Source organism: Myotis yumanensis, unplaced genomic scaffold (genome assembly GCF_028538775.1).
Source record: "Myotis yumanensis isolate MYYU_CA2020_CCGP unplaced genomic scaffold, mMyoYum1.0.hap1 SCAF_1, whole genome shotgun sequence".
In the NCBI taxonomy this organism is placed as follows: Eukaryota; Metazoa; Chordata; class Mammalia; order Chiroptera; family Vespertilionidae; genus Myotis; species Myotis yumanensis.
In genome coordinates, this window is record NW_027223752.1 from 37,941,670 (window position 1) to 37,962,857 (window position 21,188).

The window sequence follows — 21,188 nt, forward strand, 5'->3', positions numbered from 1 at the left end:
TTCAAGTTGCTTGGGGCCTCTACTTTTATATATGGAAACAGCCATCAGACACCTTTTTCTCTCTCCCCAAGGGCTTCCCATAATCTATTCATAGGACTGGACGTTTTCCAAACTCAAACATAATTTACTGTGCTATTTTCGTGGCTGACAGTTTTGGTGTTGTTTTCTCTTACCCTAAGGGAAAATCAATTGCCCAGCAAATTAATGTAGCCTTCATCCTCTCATCCTTAGAGACCAACGATCAAAACTGATTTAGGTCTCAATTGGTCTATTTCTGGCCCTGAGTGGATGTTAATCCTCAATAACAGGTTTACTGGACTAAGTAACAGACTGGGCTCCCAGGGATCGTGGGTCTGATCCCCTTTCCTTTTACTGACTCCCTGGGAGGCCTTAAACAGGTCACTCACTATATTATCCAAGTTTCTCTGACCATAAGAGATCATTATTACCAAAGCAATCAAAGGAATATATTTTTGTGGGGTTTTAAAATTAAGAAATAATTAAAATAGAATGGTATCCACTACTGCAATTATATAAGCTGTAAGCAGTCAGCTCCATCCATAGCCACCCAGTCCACACCTGTAGCTTCATTAAGCCTAGCACACGCTGGAAAGGAACCCAGAAAAGAGTAGGCTGCAGTTGCACTCAATGAGATGTAGCTTCCTGACGCCCGGGAATCAGTACACAAGCAGGAGCTACTGAACCACCTGAGCACCTGCAGCAGCTGGGGGCGGGGGAGGGGGGGATGCTCTCATTGGCCAGTGTCCCACAGGAGCATCAGAGTCTGCGGGGCCCTGTGAGGATTCTAGCCCATCAAGGTTGCTGGAAAAAAACCGAGATTTGAATGAGATCAGGCCTTGGTCTGCTTCAAGTCCTTAGGGGCTCAGGGACTACCCAAGAGGCATCCACACTGGAAATATTTAGAGAATCCAGGCCCCTAGATGTGAGCCCCCTTATGAAATCCTATTGGAGAGAAGGAAGACGGAACACTCAAAAAAAATGAGACGTTTTAGATGTCTAAGGTCAACCCAAAGCAAATTCGTGGAACTGGCTTAGGAGGAAAAAAAGGTAAGACCCTCAGGACCACCGTAGTTTACAGAATTGCTGGGATCATCCTGGTCCACAGACTCCCTGGAGCATAGGGGAGTCTGGCAGAGGAGTCCCCTAAAATACACCTTTCGCAACAGGCCCTGTGGCCACGTCCTGAGGTCTCTGGCGTGGTCTGGGAGCGCTAGGGCCCTGGAGAGGGCATACGCCAGCTCTGCCACCTCCGCAGCCAAGCATCACCTCGGTAACACACTGGTAGTTCCTCAAATACACCTGCTTAAAGATTCATGCCAAAAACAAACAAACAAGCAAACCTGGGGGGGGGGGGGGTAGATTTCCTGTGAATAGTAACATTTTGGAAGTTTTACTAGTTACTAAGATATGAAGGTTTTCCCCATGTTCTGGCTGCTGTGTATTTCTTAACCCAGTTTTCTTTCTATTCTGTTTATCTAAATCAGAGTGCTTTCACTTCACCAATCCCATTGTGCAACGTCCCATAAAGGTCTGTGATTCCACAAAAGCAGGCGACAGCCTGAGTGCGCTGGTCCAGTGACATCACTGCACCTCCTCCACCCCACGCTCAACTTCCCATCAGAAGGAGGAAGCGATGGGGCTGGAAGACGGCCCTAGATGGTTGTCATTGTTACTGCGGACCTTTAAAGAGACTTCTGCATCTGTGAAGGGTTTGGGGTTCTGCTCACAAAGACCCTGTGGGAAGGTCAGTGTGGCTGGCCCTTCTTTGATATATATTTTTTTAAATATATTTTTATTGATTTTTTACAGAGAGGAAGGGAGAGGGATAGAGAGTTAGAAACATCGATGAGAAAGAAACATCGATCAGCTGCCTCCTGCACACTCCCCACTGGGGATGTGCCCGCAACCAAGGTACATGCCCTTGACCAGAATCGAACCTGGGACCCTTCAGTCCACAGGCCGACGCTCTATCCACTGAGCCAAACCGGTTAGGGCCAAAGGATTCTTTTTATCTTCCTATTAAATTTATTGAAATAATACTGGTTAACAAAATTATGCAGGTTTCAGGCACACAATTCTACAACATATCACCCGTACACTGCGTTGTGTGTTCACCACCCCAATTGAAAAGATTCTTTTCATTCATGTGATTATGAAGATCAAAAATAGTTTGGATGAGCCCTGGCTACGCTCAGTTGGTTAGAGAGTTGTCCTGATACACCAAAGTTGCTGGTCGGATCCCTGGTCAGGCCCCTGGTCAGGCCCATGCAAGAATCAACCAATGAATGCATAAATCAACCAATGAACCACAAATAGATGTTTCCTCTCTCTCACCTCCCCCCGCCCCTCCCCTGTCTCCCTAAACTCAATCAATAAATAAGTAATTTAATTTGGATGAACCATCTCTGAGGACTGTCTGCTAGTGTGTTAACACCATGCCCTTTGCACTAACAAAATTTCTTTAGACACTTTTCCCCTTTGACATTTTTTATCTTCTATGTCATTAAATCAATTTTCCACACCAAGACATGCAAGGAAAAGGAGGATTTCCGAACAACTGTGGTCATATTAATTTTGACTAAGCAAATACAGAAAGCCAAAATAAAAATCAGCTTGTTTTCAAAATGTTTACATGTTGCTAATTCTTCCAGGAAGATGTTTGTTTTCGCTTTGGGATTAAAGTCCATAGTTTTTGTTTCTTAAAAAAGCAGTTATGGCAAATGGGCTCAAAATATTTTCTGCCTCTAAAAATAAACATCTTTCTTTTGGACAACAATCTTAACTTTAAAGTTCTAATTATTCCCAAGACAGAACAGACTAGGTAAACAGCAATTTGCAAGACAAGAGAGCTCAGACAGGTTACAAAATTTCTGCCAGGAGCTCCCTGGTCTGTCCTCCACCCGCAATATCCAGCAAATTACAGTACTTTGTTAGCTAAGGACAACAAAAGAGCCTACGGGGCGGGGGGGCGGGGGGGGGGGTCTGGAAAGGTGGAGGGCTGGGTTGCAGGGTGGTCTACCCGCCATTGTGGGATCAGTTCTACCCCCAGAGCTAAAGTATTTCTACAACAACAAAAAGGGTTTTAAAAAAACTAAATTGATCAAAATGTTGGATGCTCTGAAGGATGGCTATCCAACAGATGCAAGTGATCTGTAGGTAAAAAGAAACAAGGAAGGCAGAGAAGGAAGCAAGTAAACCAGGAAAGCAGAATGAACAGGAAGCTTACACTTTCCAAGCCCAGGAAAGATTTAACTGTCCTAATCCTGGTGCTTAAGGCCCTTGAAACAATAACCTGCCAGACAGAGATACAAGTAGCCAACAAAAGAACAAAGAGCCTCGCCTGTATCTCTGTCAGGTCACTGTTCACTGGAGGAAAGAGGGGGAGAGCGCCAAAGCCATGCACACACAGATAGTTTAAATAAATAAAGTTCTGGAACGGGACTTCCTGAGCCATGGCCTGAGTCCTCCCGTTCACTTTGTAGTTTCTGTTACGTTCTGTGGCCCATCCATGGCTCCCTGAGGAAGCAAGGCTGCCACCCCTCATCCAGCTTTATTTAGTGACGGAAAAAAAGAGAATTTAATGATTTCCCGTACAGGCTTTCCTCCCACATGTTAGAGAACAATGAAGTCAATCCCTTCACCTGCATAACCATGTACATATAGGAAAACTAAATCCATCTTCATAATCAAGAACGGAAAGACCCATATGCATCTTAAATCCATTCATATCTACAGTCACAGGCATGTTAACACTCAGACAATCCCACTGGTGTGCTTCCCATCAGTCTGATGACAGGATACTGAAATTCTCTTTTCAAATATGAACAGATGTATGTAGCTCCAATAACATTGGGAAGGCAAAGCTATGAGAGGTTTTTTAAAAATATATACGTATATACATTTTTATTGATTTCAGCCAGGAAGGAAGAGGGAGGGAGAGAGAAATAGAAACATCAATGATGAGAGAGAATCATTGATCGGCTGCCTCCTACACACCCCCTTTTGGGGATTGAGCCCGCAACCCAGGCATGTACCCTGACTAGAAATCAAACTGTGACCTCCTGGTTCATAGGTCAATGCCCAACCACTGAGCCACACTGCTTGGGCTACAAGAGGTTTTATGTGGCTTCTTAAGTACAAATATTAATGAGTATTTGTTTATTAAACACTAGTTTCCAAGAAAATACAGAAATAATATACGTAAAGGTCAATAAAGAAAAGACTAATATCCTGATAGGGAAATAAGCCACCGATATGAACAGGGGAGTCCTAGAAGAGGATATAAAAAAACTAAATATCTGCCCTAGCTGGTTTGGCTCAGTGGATAGGGCGTCAACCTGCAAACTGAAGGGTTGTGGGTTTGATTCCAGTCAAGGGCACATGCCCAGGTTGCGGGCTCGATCCCCAATAGGGGGCGTGCAGGAGGCAGCTGAATAATGATTCCCTCTCATCTCTGATGTGTCTATCTCTTTCCCTCTCCCTTCCTCTTAGAAATCAATAAAAATATGTATTAAAAAAAAATTAAAACCAAATATCCAAAAATAAGTGAATGGATAAACTGTGGCATAGTCACACAATAGAATTTTAAAAAGCAAATGAATGAATCAGTGTTATACGTAATCGATATGGATGCATCTCACAAATATAAAGTTGGGTGGAGCAGCTTACAGAAGAATGCGTACCGACTGATGTGAGTTATACACAAACTTAAAAATATTCCTTAGGGACCATGATGGGCCTGATACTCTGCCAGCACACCTTGGCCTGGCTGGATCCATTACTCGTGGTCAGCATCCATTCCGTGTGGCACTGCCCAGGCACTATCAGTTGTTAAAGACTATGGAAATCCCCCTTAACCAATTCATACTCAACAAATGGCAAAGAAATGCCTGAGAGTGATAAACACCGAAGTCAGCTACCTCTGAGGAGGAAGAGAGGGTCACACCTTGTTATGAATATTCCGTTTCTTAAGTAGGATGCTGAAACACATCAATACTTACTGTATGATGGCATACTTTCCCACAGGTCTTAGATAATTCTCAACAATTTACATATCTCACACACACACAGCACCAAGAGCGCTGAGCCAGGAATCTGAAGGTTGCAGTTTTACTCCCGGTTCTGCCAGTTACCTGTGGGACCTTGCCACCCCTGAATCCTGGTTCCTCTTCTGTGAAATAAGAGGATTTGGGCATCACTCAGTCCTAAAATTCTGAGCTGAATTCAGCAGGATGGGTGTTGAACTCTGGACTCCAATAACCCATCGCTACCATCACTGTACAAGGTATAAGGCATACACGGGCCCAGGCTTACTGACTCACTATGGGTAGCACAGGTTTTAAAGTGATCCCACCACACTCTCTCCTTTGCTGTCCTTTGTGAGGATGGCAGACCTTTGAGAGCGGGCTGGCGAGGTTCAAGAGGAAGATCAATGGATATCAGTAAAAGGGGGGCAGTTTAACTGATCCAAGACAAAACATAGTTGTATTTAGTTGTGCTTATAGGTTAGTTCATATACTAGTAATCATGATACTCCTGCAGTGTGCGAACTGAGACCATTAACATTAGTGATTTATTCAAGAGCATAAAACTGCCTGGGATAAACCCAGGATTAGAACTTAAAACTGGTATCTTACCAATGATACTGTACTTACTCAATTTTCTATCCCTCCTGTGAATGACCATTATTTATTACACCCTCAAGAACTCATCTTAAAGAGTGCTGCTCTAGCGCAGCCAGTGTGCCTCCATGACTGAGCATCCACCCACAAACCAAGGGGTTACCAGTTCAGTTCTGGTCAGGGCTTGATCCCCAGTAGAGGCGTGCAGAAGGCAGCCAATCAAGCCCTCTCCCTTCCTCACTCTCTAAAAAAAATCAATTTTTTTTTTAAAAAAGAGTGCTGCTCTATTCCCTACAATCCAACTTTATTTATTGACCAAGACTTACTTGCACAGAGCACAAAGCAAACAAACAAAACCTTAGATCACTCAGTAAGTCATTGTAGACTTTAATCCACAGAGGTCTAGTGCACAAATTTAGTTTTAAAAAGTGTATGATTTAAAATAAAAAAAATAACATTGCAATAACTATGTATGGTGTCAGCTGGGTGCTACACTTATGGTGATCACTTGATAAGGTATATAAATGTCTAGTTGCTATGTTGTACACCTAAAACTAATATAATATTGTATTTGAAAACTAAGTTTTAAAAATTAAAAGCATAAGTAAAAATTAAATAAAATAAAAAAATAAATGACACTTCCTCGAACCACTTCAGATTATGATTTTCATACTAGAATTCTAAGGGAATTGTTCTAAGAGAATTTTTTTTTTTAATTCAAATCTCCCCAAAATTGGAGTGCCTTTCTGTCCTTTTTGAGTTTGTGTTTCTCTTTAACTCTTTACTTCCAAAGAACCATCCATCCGTGTACAACTGTATTGATAAATGAGGAGTGCTAACTAAATACTTCATGCCCAATCTTATCTAATCATTAAATCTTAGCATGCTGACTGGTAAGTGGGAAAGCAGATGAGAAAAAGGAAAAAAATTAACTGTGATGTAATTTAGAAGCTGTTTTTTCTAGGGTGCCAGCCAGCCCTGCGGCTCTTTAACGGGTATTCAACTGTTCAACTGTTGTCGAGTCAAGCTATGCAGCGGGTGTCTCTGAAACACAGATTTGACTTCTGAAACCAGAACTTTGTGAAATCACCCTCTCCCCTGGGCCTCCCTTGTGACTTGCTAGAGAGCTTGCAAAGTAGTTTCCATTTCGTTTCTAAACACGGCATAAATTCCTCACCTGAAGAGAAACAACCAGAATTATTTGTTTCTGAGTTTTCCCTAAAGATACATATTTGCCATTTCCATGAGCACAATTTTAAGGTCTGACATGAGATAACATCATCTCAGGGAAAGAACAGAATGCACTTCTGTGTATACTAAGTTATCTTTGTTGTTGCGACATGTACAGCGACTCCATTCGAAATCTGTCTGGGGTTTTTGTTGTTTTTTTTTTTAACTATTTTTGTCTACCTCTGAGCTTACTTTTTCTTTAATATATCTTCTACTTCATTAAAATAGTTAGAAATTATGTACCTTCCTATAAAGATAAGCTTCCAAAAACACGAATAATCCTTCTGACCTCCAACCTCTAATAACTCGGGTTACAAAACTCTTAAATTTTCTTTTCATGGAATTTCAGACTACAGTTTTGAGGTTTCTAAGAAATAGTTTTCGCTTCTCTCAAATCCTTCCCCTTGGAAATATCCCAGTCCCCAAAACACATAACATAAAACCCTCAGAAAGAAACGCCACCTAAATCGATTTCTCCCCATCGGTCAACAATTACAACACTCCCCAAAAAACATCTTCCGGATGCCACAATATTTTCCTGAGTAGAAGCAAAACTAGAACCACTGAAGGATCTCAAGAAGTAGGACCACTGCGACAAACAAAATCTCCGTGTAATCTTTTTGCTGAAGTTCCTCCAAATTACTTCGTGAAGAAGCCGACTGACTCAGTCCAGTACTGAGATTTGTATCTAATTAGAGAGCGTTATCTCAATATTTGCACATTCCTTCTGACAACCTACAGTGCAATAAACGTGAAATATCAGTGGCCTCTCCTTTGTTAGCTTGGCAGTGAGAACAGGTAAATTCTCCTTAGACAGGTGACGAAATTCGTTGGTTCTCTGTTTGATAATAATGATAAAACAGTAACAAGAAGAGTTCATGTTTACTTACTACTTCGTTTGTGCCAGGCATTTTGCATGTACCACCTCTTTCATCCTCAAGTCCCTAAGATGGACACTCTCTACCCCATGGAGGGAAACAGAGAAGGTAAGTAACTTGCCCAAGACCAAACTGCAAGTTACTGGCAAGAACTGCCTGAACAGAAGTATGTGAGCTCCATATCCCACATCCTTACAAGAAACTTCCTAACAGGCAGGACCGATCTAATTTAATCACATAGCCCATGACTCTATAGAGAAATGTACCAAAACACATATCACATGATCAGTCAACATAAGAAGTAGTTAACAGATTAATATAGTGACCGAACTAAAATGGGCCTAATTTCACATAAACTCTCTGTTAAACATCTGAGGAACATGCTTCTTGCCCACCGTTGCAGTGGCAGTTAACCGGCAAACTTGTGTAATAAATTAACTCCCAGAACTGGTTCTGCAACAGGCCGGAAGCTCAGGTATCTAAATGCTAACCCCAGGTATGTCACTGATTTGAAAGGCGATCAAGAGCACTGAACTGAGGTTCCACTTCAGGTTTACGGGACTCAGGACACAGCCTAAAAGAAGAACCCATGTTTATGAAACCTCAACAATGTCCCCTAATGCCAAATGTCTAGGTAAAAAGGAAGAAGCACAAATTCTAACTACGTTGCGTAATTACTGCTCTGTCAGGGTTCCGAGTGTTCGTAAACACTCAAATGGGATAAACATGCCACTCTCCAGAATGATGATCTCCAGGGACAGAGCCCGCAGAAATGGAAAGTGAAAATAACATGAGGGAGGGAGGCTTTTGCTTTTTAAACATGTGGGCTGCTGGATTTCTGTAACAATAAAAATAAACTTGTAAAAAATGCTCCAAGTCTTGCCAGACTTAATTTTTATCTGCGTCTATGAGCTTGACCTCAGATTCCACATCTCATCATCTAGTGAAGGGGTAACATTGAGGAGAAAAACCTTCATTCATTCGGCCCCTCTCATCCTCTCCAGTTCAACTAAAATAAGGCTCATTTTACAAAGGTTGTATCCACTCCTACCCAAATGTTTCCATTTCATCAGAAGCAAGAGAAAAAAATCTTGAAAGACTTCACCTTTTAAGCATCTTTAAAAGGAAAGTAACCTTGGAACTTGAGAATGAAGATTGAGTGTGAAACTCCCTGGACATTCCTCAGGTAACAAATTCCCACAGCCTGGTTCCAGGGTTAGTCTCTCTCTCCTCCTGCTAAAGAAGACGCAATGGGAGCCTGAGTGTGGAAACCGATGGGAAATGCCAGAGAGCTGCCTCTGCCTTCAGTACGCACTCATTCTTCCTAGCCCTGGCTCTCCCTGGCTCCAAAGAGCTTGAAGAGAAAGATAGTAAGAGGTACATTGAAATTAAGGTAGATGTTTCAATAATATCAGGCCCCTGCTGAGCCTCTATTTCTCCATCGATAAAAATACTATTTGCATTTGCATCGATAAAAATACTATTTGCAGCCGGAGTGGGTCAGTGGCTGAGCGCAGGCCCATGACCAGGAGGTCACGGTTTGATTCCTGGCCAGGGCACATGCATGGATTGCAGGCTCAATCCCCAGTAGGGAGTGTGCAGAAGGCAGCCGATCAACGATTCTCTCTCATCACTAATGTTTTTCTCTCTCTCTCCCTCTCCCTTCCTCTCTGAAATCAATAAAAATATTTTTTTTAAAAAAAAGAAGCTATGTTCTTAACCATTCCACAACACCAGACATTTCCAAAATGCACTTGTTCCTTTAATACTGATACACACAGGAGTATTACTCAAGACCAAGACCCTAGTAAATTATATTTATCCCATCAGTACATGGAAGCCATTTGGTTCTGCTCTAGGCCAGGGGCATAAACCAGCAAGTTCACAATCTCCCAGACTCACTGCTGTTTCTCCTTACCCCGCCCCCAACTCACTGAGAAACAGATCAGAAGAAAAATGATTTGCAATTAAATCTTTCCTTTTTGTGGGACACACGACATTAACAGTAAATATACAGGGTTTAACAGGCACATATAAGCTGAAAGAATATGTGGGATCATTTTAAAACATACTCTCCCAGCTCAAACCTCAAATCAGCAGCGGTTGCTAAGAAAACACACGGCCAACAGCGAGACAACAGGATGACTCAGACAGGAGCGCGTTCACCTTCCAAGCCTCAGAAACCATCACCAACACAGTTTTGTAATCAAATCATCGGCCTGTGGTTATAAGCATTTGGGAGTTTCCCTTCAATGGGCTCGGAAGGATATAAAGTCAGTTCTGGACTAAACACTATTTATAAAAGTAATTATTACCCAGCTGAGTTGCAGCTTGTTATAACGAAAAAAGTACAAAGACTACAAAGGTAACAGACTTTCTTTTAAACACAAGTCCATTAACAGAGAAAAAATTCTTACTCAGTGTCATTAAATGAGTGACTACAAGGGCTATTCAAGCAAGAGAATGCTAGTAATCTTTTTCTATTAACGTACAAGTATGAACACACCTTTAACTCTTTTATAAACAGAATTTATAATAGTCCTTCCTCTTTAAAAAAAAAAAATTTCTGAATGGCTAGCTCCAATTTTTGAACTAAAAGCTCTAGCATGCATTATCCTATCAAACAATCTCATCATACACTGACTATAGCCTATCACAGTACTAACAGCTTAGATCAGCCGTGGGCAAACTACGGCCCGCGGGCCGCGCGGGCCGGATTCCGCCCGTTTGAAATGAATAAAACTAAAAAAAAAAAAAAAAGACCGTACCCTTTTATGTAATGATGTTTACTTTGAATTTATATTAGTTCACACAAACACTCCATCCATGCTTTTGTTCCGGCCCTCCGGTCCAGTTTAAGAACCCATTGTGGCCCTCGAGTCAAAAAGTTTGCCCACCCCTGGCTTAGATGCATTTGAGCTGTGGGTTGTTTATTTCTTTTGGAAGCATGTGGAACAGTCTTGAACAGCTTTATTTATTTTTAATTTTCAACTACAGTTGACATACAATATTATATTAGTTTCAGGTATACAGCATAGTGGTTAGACATTTATATAAATTATGAAGTGGTTCCCCCTCCCCCATAAGTCTAGTACCAACCTGGCACCATACATAGTTATTACAGGATTATTGACTCTAGTCCCTATGCTGTACTTCACATTACCGTGCCTGTGCTAGTAACTGCCAATTTGTACTTCTTAATCCCATCACCTGTTCACCCAGCCCCCAATTCCCCTACCATCTGGCAACCATCAGTTTGTTAACTTCATCTCTGAGTTTCTTTCTACTTTATTTTGGTTTTTAGATTCCACATATAAATGAAATTATAGGGTATTTATCTTTCTGTCTGACTTATTTCAGCTTTACTTCTTTTTAAAAATATTTATTAACATTTGAAGCTTTATGTACACTTTTTTTTTTCTTAGAGAGGTAGGGAAGGAGAGAGGAAAAGAGGGAGGGAGGGAGGGAGGGAGGGAGAGAGAGAAAGAGAGAGAGAAACATCAATGTGAGAGATAAACATCAATCAGTTTGCTCCCATACACTCCCGGATGAGAGCAAACCCAAAACCTGGCTATGTGCCTTGACTAGGAATTGAACCTATGACCTTCCGGTATACGGGACAATTGTCCAATCAACTGAGCCAAGCCAGCCAGGGCTCAGCTTTACGTCTTTGGTTGCAATTTACACTTAAGGTAAAAATTACTTCTAAGTAATTAGCATTTTTAAAATGAAAATTATCTAACATCTATGGTATGACCCATTAATTAATGGGTCAGACAGAGCCAAAAGTGAACATTTTAGTCGTAATACAATCAGTTTCTCCTCAGGATATCATAACTTGTACTCCAAAGACAGAGTGGGAGAAAACATGTCTGTGTAAATTAATTCTGCCCCCTTCCTCCAAACATGATGAACTCTCTGATAGCCTGAGTTCTAACTAAAGAGGTCATCTCTAATCTTGATGAAAAGACTGTGCAGAATGCTGAGATTTTTTTTTAAAGATGTATTGTTCCTCCCTAAATGTTAAATAACTTTTCTTTCCAAATGAGGCAACATAATTGCTGAAATGAATGAGAATTTATAATGTATTATTATAATGTAAATTTTTAATACATTAAAATTGGCCCAGAAAACTGCAAAAACTTCTTATAACATTTTCCTTCCTAAACACTTGCCTTTCTAATTTAAGTTTCTCCTTCCGGCACAGTATTCCAATTTTGGCAGTGTATGGGTGTATATTCTTTCTTACTAGCCTAGAATATTATCTATAAGTATAATGTATATATTGCTATCATGATGATGGTACATAAAATGTTTTGATAAAATGTTTTTACTGTTATAATCAGTATATTTATTTTTAATGAATTTTACTGTTTTGTTTTACTTATTTTTTGTGTAAATAAACTCCAGGTAAGCTTTATAATTTGTTATGTAACCATAAAAAAAGCTATGTGATTCAGTTTCAAATTCATCTTTAGCACCTTAATAGCTCAAATAATTTAAAATCTATTGATTAATGAAATTATATGATGTATGGAATTTGCTTCAAAATAATCCAGCATGCAGCCCTAGCTGGTTTGGCTAAGTGGGTAGAGCGTCAGCCTGCAGGCTGAAGGGTCCTGGGTTGATTCCAGTCAAGGGCACATGCCCAGGTTGCAGGCTCCATCCCCAGTGGGGGGTGGGCAGGAGGTAGCCAATCAATAATTCTCTCCCATCATTGATGTTTCTATCTCTCTCTCCCTCTCCCTTTCTCTCTGAAATCAATAAAAATATTTTTTAATTTAAAAAATAATAATAATAATCCAGCATGCGGGGATAGGTGAGGGTATAGGTAAAACCAAATCAGCAGGATTTGATCATTATTAATACTAGGTAATGTTTACACAGAAGTTCATTTCACTATTATGTCTGCTTTTGAATATATTAAAATTTTTCATAATAAACATTTTTAAAACCTAATTTACTATTTCTCCAGTGTCAGGTGTAACTTTACCCATGTCTATTTTCCCCACACAGCAATTCATGTTTTACATGACACTTCATTAGTGCCAACACTGCTCTTAAAGCACGGAAGGATAGAGTAAATGGAGCCTCTATAGTCAAGTTGCTAAATTATTAAAATCAAGTAGGTGGAGGTGTGAGGAAAGGATTCTATTCTTGCTTTGACTAGCCTGGGAACTTAAACTTTTGAACTTTCCAGTCCTGCATCAATACCTGGATATTTACCAAACCTCCAGGTAACCCTCTGACTACCCCCCTGAAAGACCAAGGAAACAATGTTCAGGTATCCAGACCATCTGACATCACTATCCATACCTGTGACGATCTGAGTTACCATCCTGGACCAATCCGGAGGCTAAGAATACAGAACTGATTCTTCTCACAGATGTATTTCTTACTGTAAGAACTCCTAGCTTTTCTTTCTTCTTGAGAATACATTTGGGGTTTTGCCTAGTTGTGTTTCTAGGGTTTGCAAACCCTAAGACCCTTGAATAAATCTTTATCATTTATTTCTAACCAAAGCCTCCAGACTCTTTTTGGACTTGTTCAACAGTACAACGGAGCACATTTCTTACCGATACTCATAGAATTTAGGAGCTGGGGCGGGGGGAATAATCTCAGGGATGATCTAATCCTCCATGCTGGTGGTTTCACAGCCTTGCGTGTGCATCAGAAACACTTGGAAAGCTTGTTAAACACAGGTTGCTGGCCCCCCGCCTCAAGGTTCCGATTCGGTAGGTTTGATGCTGCTGGTCCTAGGCGGGCACTTTTTGAGAACCACTGCTCTAAGCTTTCTCCCACTGCCCTGTTCAAGTCTCCATTGCAGTGATCACAAATTACCACATCGGAGTGCACGTTCCTCTGCCTGTGGGCTTTCTCTTACTAGACAGCTGGCTTTCTCAAGGCAAGGGACATACATTTTCAATGTGCTAGAGCCCAGATTCAATAGATATTTATAAAATTAACCTGTTGAATGCACTGAGCTTTTCTACTCGTTTACCGTTGAATATTTGTCAATGTACTGTATTAACATTCAGAATAGAGGTACATTTACAGACCCAGATGGAGAGTAGCTACTCGCTGATGACAAACAGCAAGCCTTGGCAGTACCTAAACGAAGATGAAAAGTCAGCAGGAACCAGAGTAACAAGGAGAAGGCAAATTCTAGAGAGACAAGAGCTGCATCTCAGACCACAGTTTCCAATCAATGAACACGAACGAGCAGAAGCGTGTGGCTCACTTCTGTCACATGTGTTCCTTCGACCTGAGGAGCCATCACTGAGTGATTTTTCAGCTCAGACACTATCAAAAGAAAGAAATGCTTTCAAGCTCATCTTTCAAAGTTTCTCAGGGCCTGGTCATTGTCAGCATGGGCAGCCGATTCCTTCTCCCCATCCACCTCCTCCTCCTCATGCTGCTCAGAGGAAAGACCGGAAGCGAGCGGCACTCAGCAGTGCCTGACTGGGTTCCCCAAGCCCAGGTGCTCTGAGTGCCGTGATGCCCCAAGGATCCTGAGGCAGCCTCCCTGTTGCGGCAATGGGCTACTCAATAATAATGCAGTGTATTTCATTGAAGAAAATGAACCAAGCTCTGATTTCTGAATTTCACTTTTCTTTAAAATAGATTCTAACTTGTAACATATGAATCCAATTACCTCAGTATTGTGATTATTTGTTATTTTTATTTAACAACAGTAAAATAAAATTAGAGCCTGTATAACTGCATGGGTAAAAACATATGGCTCTATTATTACTTAGATCCCCTTAAAATATGATTGCTCAAACAAAAGCAATAATGTAGTGTGGGGTTTATAACAGACAAAAAACAACGTGTATAACAATACACCGAAAGTCAAAGGAAGAGAAATGAAAATACACCATTACAAGGTTTTCATGCTGTACATGAAATGATATGATACACTTGAAGGCATACTGTGATGTATGCTAAAAAACCTAATGCAACCACTAAATAACAAAATAAAGAATACCTCTAATTAGCCAAAAAGAGAGAAAACAGAATGATCAAAATTATCCCATAAATACAAACAAAGAAAGAAAAAGTGGACAAAAGAAACTGAGAACATTGAGAAAAACAGAATACAAACAGCAAGATTTATACCTAACCATATAAATAATCATTCTAAATGGTCTAAACATACAAATTAAAAGGCAGAGATTGTCACATTGGATGAAAAAGCAATACCCTTCAAGGAGATGGATCATAATTCTCCACTGCTTAAGTGTGAGCGGCACATAGTGACTTCTTTCCCAAAACGTACAGTCCAGAGGAGAGAAAAGAGTAATGTGACAGTGCAGGAACCTGACAAACCCGCTGCGGCCAGGTGGTTAAGGTTAACATGAACAGTGGTAAGTCGTGTTCCTCTGACATGGTGTAAGTAGGATACACATTCTTTTCAGGTGCACATGAAACATTTACCAAAATAAATTATATTTTGGGCCACAAAATGTTTCTCAATAAATGTAAAAAAGATTCAAGCCACAGAAAGAATGCTCTTTGACAAGAATGGAATTCTATTAGAAATCAATAAGTGGAAGATCTCTGGAAAATCCACAGATATTTGGAAACTGCGTAATAGACTCCTTGGGTGGCTCGGGTCAAAGAATAAATCAAAAGAATTTTAAAAGTATTTTGAAATGAAATCACATCAGATCAAAATGTGTGAGATGTCAATAAAGCAGTACTTAGGAAGAAATTTACAGGACAAAACACCTACATCAGAAAAGAAAAAGGCCACAAATCAATGACCTAAAGAAACTAGAAAAAAAGGCAAATTAAACCCAAACTAAGTAGAAGAAGAAAATAATAAGAATCAGAGTGAAAATCAATTACATAGTAAATAGTTGGGGGGGGGGATCTTTATGACCTTGAATTAGGCAAAGATTTCTTTGGTACAATACCAAAAGTACAATTCATAAAAGATTAAATTGATAAACTGAACTTAATTAAAATTTAAAACTTCTGACCATCAAAGATACTGTTAAGAGAATGTAAGATGAGCAATGTAAGACAAGCAATAGATTGAAAGTAAATATTTGCAAATTATGTATCTGATAAAGGACTTGTATTGAGAAAATATAAAATCTCAAAACTCAATAAAGAGAAAGCAACCAACTCTATTCTTTAAAAATGGGCCAAGAAATGTAAACAGGAACTTGAACAAAGAAGATATATGGATGGTAAATAAGCACTCATTGCAGGAAGCCGGACAAAAAAAGAGAACCATTATATAAAATTCTAAAAATGCAAACTAATCCATAGGGTCAGAGAGCTATCTCTAGTTATCTGGAGAAGGGGAATAAGGGTGGAGGGAGGAACCAGAGGAAGAAATGGTTTTACAGGTCTACATATGTAAAAAAAAAAAACAAAAAAAACAACACAATTTTACACTGTAAATGTGTGCAGACTACCGTATGTCAATTATACTCAACAGAGCTGTTTTTAAAATGATCACCCAAAACTGCAAAGTGTAGACAATTTAAGATAACAATAAAAAAGGAAGAACATTCTCCCTGCCATGTGAGGACACAGAGAGAAGGTGGCTGTCTGCAAGCCAGGAAGACAGTCCCCCAGAACCAAACCTGCCAGCATCTTGATCTTGGGCTTCCCGGCCCCCAGAATTAACATTTACACTCAGGGGAAAAAAAAAACCTTGCGGAGGGGCCACAACATGGAAGGAAATAGTCCCTGAGTCACTGCTTGGAGCTGCCCAGGAGAGCAATCCTACCAGAAACATCAGTGATGGACTATTGGATGGGTGACACATACACTCTCATATAACCAGCTTCAGGACTGTTTGTTACATAGCAGTTAGCCTAGGCTATCTAATGCATGCAGATATTTAAGTTATCTGGCAGAGAATAGATGATCTTTTTCATCATGGGGGGGAGTGGGGAAGCAGAATATAACCTGCAACTTATGAAAGATTACAGGCTTTAAGCATTCATGATTTTACACTATTCCAGACACAATCCTTTATTTGGTAAAAGGAGGAAAAGGGGCATATGACATAGGTATGAAATCAAGCAAGGGGAAAAAAATGAACACAGTGAAGCCCTGAAGAACAGGCATTTAACATTAACATTACTTCTTAGTTAAAATGCAGCCAACCTGAAATATCTCATAATGACCATTATTATTATTATTTTGTTTTTCCAATTTGGCCTGCCCCACTCCCAGGTGGAATCAGGTGCTCCCCTCACACCATAGCCCCCCGCAGAATACATTTTTCTAGCATGCCACAGGTATACCCGTACTTCAATGGCTTAGCTGCCCACTAGAATACTAGATGAGCAGCTCCATCAGAATAGGGACTGTGTCTTCTGATGTTACACAATGTGGTCAAGTGTAGGTGCTTTGAAGTCTGAGAGCCTGGCTCCCAATCCTAAACTGTGCTATTCACCTACTGTGTAACTTCAGAAAGTTACTTAATCTCCTTGATGTCCAGTTTTGTAAACTACAACATAGCGCTAATAGGGCATATACGAGGACCCAAAGTGACTTTATCCAAACCTTGGCCTCCAAGGTCCTGCATCTTTCACCTGATTACCACTCTACCTTCACTGAGTCCAGCTGTCAGTACTCAGCCACAAGGACCATTCCTCAGCTCCAATAAATCCACGCACCTCCACGGAGTAGCCTTCTTACTACTAACGTAGGGACCTCTGGTTACTCTGTGTCTCAGCATCCTGTTGCTCCCTTCTTTCCACCAAACAAAACCCATTCAACAAATAGTTCTGAAGGACCTACTGTACACCGGGCCCTGTTCTAGATTCTGAGGATACAACGGTGATTACAACATTGATGGAGTAGACAATCTAGTGGGGGAAGACAGGCCATAAACAAAGGAGTAAAATATGGAGTGCATTAGTTAGATGGTCACAAATGCTGTGGAGAAAGAAAAAAAAAAACTTGTGAAGGGGGAATGGGAGTTGCAAATGTGTGTGTGTGGGGGGGGAGGGGTGATTTTAAATCCTGGGTTTAGTGAAGCCTCGCTGAGAATAAGATTTGAGTAAAGAAGTGAAGGAGGTCCTGACTGGTTTGGCTCAGTGGATAGAGCATCAGCCTGCGGACCAAAGGGTCCCAGGTTCGATTCTGGTCAAGAGCATGTACCTTGGTTGCGGGCACATCCCCGGTAGGGGGGTATGCAGGAGGCAACTGATCGATGTTTCTCTCTCATCGATGTTTCTAACTCTCTATCCCTCTCCCTTCCTCTCTGTAAAAAAAACAATAAAATATATTTTTTTAAAAAAAGAAGTGAAGGAGGTCAGAGAGAACAATACAGCTATGCGGGCTAGACAGGGGGTATTGCAGGCAGAGGAAACAGCCAGTCCAAAGGTCCTCAAACAGCAAAGAAGCTAGTTTGGCTGTGAAAGTATGAGAAAGAAGAGCAGCAGATAAGATTAAAAAGGTGTCAGGATGGGGGACTGAAGAGGACCAGATGGGGGCCACTTCCACTCAGAAGGGACGGGAAGCCACTGAGATCTGATTTACATTCTGAAACCTGTGATTAGCTTGGTAATGCTTTTTATGTCCTGCCCGACTACCCAGTAGATAAGCATAGGAACCACAGCCCTCCTGTGCGTTAAACTCCAGCGACTAGCATGTTGCAGACACTCAGTAAATATTTACTAGATGAATGTAACATGTTTACTGGTACAAAATAAGCATTCCATAAATGGTATTATCATCTGGCACCCCAGAGTCCAGCACAGTGGAAGGCATATGGTAAAAGCTTGTTTGAGTAAATGAACAAGTAATTTTGTGAAGTTATTGAAAATCTGTATTTAAAACATATGAGTAATGACAAATGAATCAATTGCTTTCACCTTGAACCTTACTTATTAAGACACAACTGATTCCATTTCTGAGCTCTGCATTAAACTTTCACCTTATGCTACCAAGAATAACACCCTTGTGACTCAGTTCTCTAAACAGACTGCAATATCCAGCAAACACAATGAATACTAACGCACTGAAATGCTTGTAAAATGTTTAACTGGGTAAACTTATTCACCTGACTTTTTAATAAAACAATCTTAATATATACAAGACCAAGTTGACTCAAAGTGTGGTTTGATTTTGACTCTTGTTGAATCCCAATAAGGATCCTTAATTCAAACATGTGCATAAAGAACTAAGATTTTCCTTTTTCTTTCCTTTATTTTTTTAACTCATTTGGCTTATCCAGTCTTCACTATGAAAAAAAAAAAAAACTTAATAAAGATTAGTTACACCTGTTCCCATCACCCTAGGTGTGGGTGGGCGGGAATAAGGCCCTTGGGAGTCTCAGCAGAGTTTTGCAGACAGAAAACTCGAGGAGTTATGCATTCAAGTTTAAAAACACATAGAATGTTCCATCTCATAAACGCGAACACTCTCCCCGGAGTTTACACTGCCTCAACGGCGGCGACCCCAGAGGTAACCAATTGTAATCCCCACCCCTCAACGTGGTCCAGCTTTTCCGAGCACAGCCACTTCACATCGGCAAGGGGGACCCCGGCCCTAAGGACACTCTTAGAAAGAAAAAAAACAAAAACATATGAAAGTTGCCTGAAATCACACAAACTTTTAAAAAGAAAAGACTGACGCCAAAGTTTTGAGCGGCCAGAAAGAACCTGCTCGGTTTGGCTGGGGCTTGCTGGTGCTTGTGCACAACCGTGCCTGCTGGCAGCGCGCTCCGCCGCTCCCCGCCGCTAGGGGAGGGGCAGAGAACAACTTTCGGAAATAACAGGCGCGCACAAAGGCAAATGCTACCCGGACTCCCCAACCTCCTCAAATAAGGGGACTCGTGCGGTTTCCAGCAGCACTGATTCCCCGCAAGTTCCCCGCCGCCCGCTTTCTTTTTTTTTTTTTCCACCAGAAGAAAAATAACCTGAAGAGGAGAAGGTGCCACCGTCAGACCCTCAAGGCAATTTCAGACAACAAAGACCCCAAGCAATCAAAATGGAATTAGAATCCGAGCCATCCCAGCCGTCCGAGCGCTCGCTCGGCTGCCGGGCCCGCCGCGGGTCCCCGCGCCCTCTCCAGCCGGGTGCGCCCCGCCCGCCGGTCCTCGGGTCCCAGGGGCGAGCCTCGCGCCGCCCACGATTTGGCCAAATCTGCGCCGCGGCTCTGGGCTCCGGGCGCTCTCACGCGGCGTTCAAAATCTTTCCCGCCCAGGCGTGACGCGGGGGACGGAAACAATCAGCGGACCCGAGCGCCGGGGCCTGGGCCCGACCGGGGCGACGGGGAGAACCAGGGGCGAGCCCCCTTCCCCACCGCGCGGACCGGCGGGCTGGGGCCGGGAGGTGACACAAAGAAGCCGGGGAGACCAACGCCACCCGCCGGCGCTCGCTCCAATTCCGGAGCGCCCCGCCCGCTGACAAGTTTGCGGCGCCCTCCACGCACCCCGCTCTCCCCACCCGGGCGAAGTTTCCCGTGGCCCGGCTCGGACCCCGGCATCCGGCCGGTTCCCGTCCCTCGCCGCCCCCGCCCCCGGCTCGGGGACCTTCCTTCCCTGGCCCCCGCCCCTTCCCCTCCCTCCGGCGGTTCCTCCCTCCCCAGCGCAGCCCGCTCCCTCCCGGGCGCCACGGGATGCAGGGGCCCCGCGGCCGCGCTCACCCGCTGCTGCCCCGCGAGGGCGCGGGCTGGGGCCAGCCCAGGTTGGCGCCCCGCCGGCCTGGCTCCCTCGATCGCCCCTTTTGCTCGGTCTCCTCCTCGCTGTTTCGGTCCAGCCGTCGGCTCGGGGCACCGCGGAGCGCGCTCCGCTCCCGAGCGCTCGGAAAGCTGCAGACCACGCCCCGCGTCTTCCCCGCCCGCCCGGGGCCGCCGAGTCCCGCGCTCGCCGCTCGGCGGCCAGTGTCGAGCCCGCCCGCGAGCGCCGGGGGCGGGGCAGCCCGCCTCCCCCCCGCACGCCCCGCGGCAGCCCGGGGCTGGCAACTTTCTTTCCACGTTTTGGAGCATCAGAGAGGGTCTAAGTGGGAAGCTAACTCAGAATACAGGTTTCCGACCGGGGGAGGCTCGGGTCGGGTGGGGAGATTGGTGGAATGCCACAAACTCACCGCAATAAGCTTTTCTGGTTAACTTCAACGAGAAACTGTTCTAACATTCCTGGACTTCTGTGTCCTGGGTGGAGGGGAAAGGGGGTGGAGGGTGGAGCGGGTGGAGGGTGGAGGAGGTGGAGGGGGTGGAGGGAGCGGTAAGAGCAGATCTTCAAATTAGCTACCAGACCTTAATCACGTCATTTACCTTTGTGGAGTCTTTGTAAAATGTGGAGTTTGGAGTGGTTCTCAACCTTCCTAATGCCGCCACCCTTTAATACAGTTCCTCATGTTGTGGTGACCCCCAACCATAAAATTATTTTCGTTGCTACTTCATAACTGTAATTTTGCTACTGTTATGAATCGTAATGCAAATATCTGATATGCAGGATGTATTT

At 42.7% G+C, this 21,188-nt stretch overlaps 1 protein-coding gene across 2 annotated transcripts in view; it reads right to left on the reverse strand.

Annotated features, from left to right (window-relative positions):
• Positions 1-20,530, reverse strand: part of SYNE2 (spectrin repeat containing nuclear envelope protein 2) — a 304,773-nt gene extending 284,243 nt beyond the window's left edge. Inside the window, exon 1 of one of the 2 annotated variants that reach the window (XM_070418606.1) lies at positions 20,372-20,530. The gene's annotated coding sequence lies outside the window, so the exon portion shown is untranslated. The remainder of the gene's footprint in view (positions 1-20,371) is intronic. The other variant, XM_070418595.1, reaches the window with a different exon arrangement.
• Positions 20,531-21,188: the final 658 nt, after the last annotated feature.